Genomic DNA, 2,585 nt, shown 5'->3' on the forward strand with positions numbered 1-2,585 from the left:
GAAGTCATGTCTGTGGTCGTATTTACGTTACTGTAACAGACTCGAATGCAGCACATGTTTGTGTTCACATCCGACCTGTGAGGACGGTATTTTGTTTGAAGTTTTCTGTGGTATTTTGCCTTTAACTCATGATTAAGAGAGTGACTGTTAACAAAAGGGGAGAGTATTATGATGCACCATCACCGGGATAAATCTAGCTCCATAAGTTTGTTTATTTATTTATTTCGAATATAACATTAAAACCAAACCACAAAAAGATTTATATAAAAAGAAAGGAAAACATTCGAAATAGGAGCGGGATGAAGTTTAGCTCCTAATCTCCCGCCCCCTTTCCCCATCCTTCTACCCAAAACCAAATTCAAAAATCCTACACATGTCGGACTAAATTCTGACTATACACAAAAATGCACAGCAAAAATAGACTCTGTCCACTTCGCAACATCACTTCGCATCAAAATAAATTCTGTCCCTTTCGTAGCAGTAATAATACACATATCAAAAACAAAAATAAACTCTGTCCATTTCATACAATAATACCCATATCAAAAACATAGCATATAATAAAACAATAATGCACAAATCAAAATAAACTGTCTATTTCTTAGCCGTAATATACATATCAAAAATAAATTCTGTCCATTTCATAACAATGATACCCATATATAGAAAAAAACAAAAATAAACTCTGTCCATTTCATAACAAAATACACATATCAAAACAAAAATAAACTCTGATTCATAACAATAATACCCATATCAAAAACAAAAATAAACTCTGTCCGTTTCATGACAATAATACACATATCAAAACAAAAATAATATCTGTCCGTTTCATAACAATAATACCCATATCAAAAACAAAAATAAACTCCGTCCGTTTCATAACAATAATACCCATATCAAAACCAAAAATAAACTCTGTCCGTTTCATAACAATAATACACATATCAAAACAAAAATAAACTCTGTCCATTGCTTGACAATAATACTCATATCAAAACCAAAAATAAACTCTGTCCGTTTCATAACAATAATACCCATATCAAAACCAAAAATAAACACTGTCCGTTTTATGACAATAATACACATATCAAAACAAAAAAAAAACAATCTGTTTCATACAATAATACTCATATCAAAACCAAAAATAAACTCTGTTTCATAACAATAATTTACATATCAAAAGTAAACTCTGTCCATTTCATAACAATAATACACACATAAGTGATGTAAATGTGACACTATTTGTTCATGAAAACATGCATCGAAGCTACTGAACACAGAGCAGTTTGCATAAATCAGATACATCGGTTGAAAACTTGAAGACGTCAGACACATGATCGTACAATTCATGGCTGCAGTGAAATATGATGATGTTCAAACACAATCACAGAGCAGCACGAGTCCAGATACTGAAGTGGTTTTTTCCTGGTGTTTATTTGTGCAGCTCACGTGTGCAGCTTTCCATGTGTTTAATGGCATTACTTTGAGAGGCACATATTTGATGGAGCTGGAACAATTGGATTGCATTGTGCACGTCACTTAAGCGCTGATCTCTTTTTATCTCCGAACCCAGGAAAGCATGTGTCAACCTAAATGCAACGCGCTGGCATGTTGTGTTTTCTTGCTAACTGTCCAAGATGGTGCAACTTCTCCAGAACCAGTATTACAGACACGGGTGAAGATTTCATTAGAAGACTGTAGGCGGGGACACATTTACTGTAATGTACACTTCATTTTCATGCATCTGTTTATGTCTTTTCTGTATTGGTTTAAGGTGGATTTGATTTATTTACATAAAGCAGTTGCTCTCAAATTCTTTCAGCTTCAGTTTTCTGGACTCGAACTTAGGAAAAATACAGCAAAAAATGGAAAAAAAAACATAAATTTCATCATAAAAGTGAGTGTATTGTTGCATTTCTCACCACTTTATTATTAACTCGTGCTAAACAATGATGCATCTTGAATTAATTATGTGACTCATCAACCCGTGGATCAGTGTTTCTCATATTAAGCATCAGAACCAAAACTGGGCCATGGATGTACTTTATTGGGGTCACCATCTGGCAAATTAAATACATTTTTTGGTGCACCTGTTGAGCGACGATTCTGTTTCCATTGCCGTTGTTCATATTTCTGTTTTATCGATAAACCAACTTTCCTGTTTCCACATGACTTTTTTTATGCACTCATTGAAATCCAAATAAAAACACAGGGATGTAAATGCATGTCGGTCAGTATTATGTTGATAAAACTTACCAAACTTTGCAAAAAGAAGTTCATTTGCTCACTTTGGGTGGTTTTTACAGTTTTCCACCAAAGACTAAATGTGTAGAGAGGAAATAGAAAAAGCTTTTTGGAATAAATTCAGACACATTGAACATTTAAGTCACATGATCTTCCCTTACTTTCCTATCAGATACTATAACAGGTCGTGTGTCCAATGCATAGAAAAAGCATCACAGGTATTGTGCCCATGTGTTCTACTGCTTATTGCCACTCTGCTTGCACTGCTCTACAATTTCTTGGAAAATATCTGTTTCAGACATTAAATGTGCTAAATCTTACAGACTTCAATAAGATGA

At 33.9% G+C, this 2,585-nt stretch overlaps 1 long non-coding RNA gene across 1 annotated transcript; it reads left to right on the top strand.

Moving 5' to 3' along the window:
* The first annotated feature begins 871 nt into the window (after window positions 1-871).
* Window positions 872-2,274, top strand: LOC115417747 (uncharacterized). Its single transcript, XR_003935196.1, has 2 exons — window positions 872-1,830; window positions 1,863-2,274. It is a non-coding gene; the product is annotated as an uncharacterized LOC115417747 (long non-coding RNA).
* Window positions 2,275-2,585: the final 311 nt, after the last annotated feature.

This window comes from Sphaeramia orbicularis, chromosome 4, assembly GCF_902148855.1.
Source record: "Sphaeramia orbicularis chromosome 4, fSphaOr1.1, whole genome shotgun sequence".
NCBI lineage: Eukaryota > Metazoa > Chordata > Actinopteri > Kurtiformes > Apogonidae > Sphaeramia > Sphaeramia orbicularis.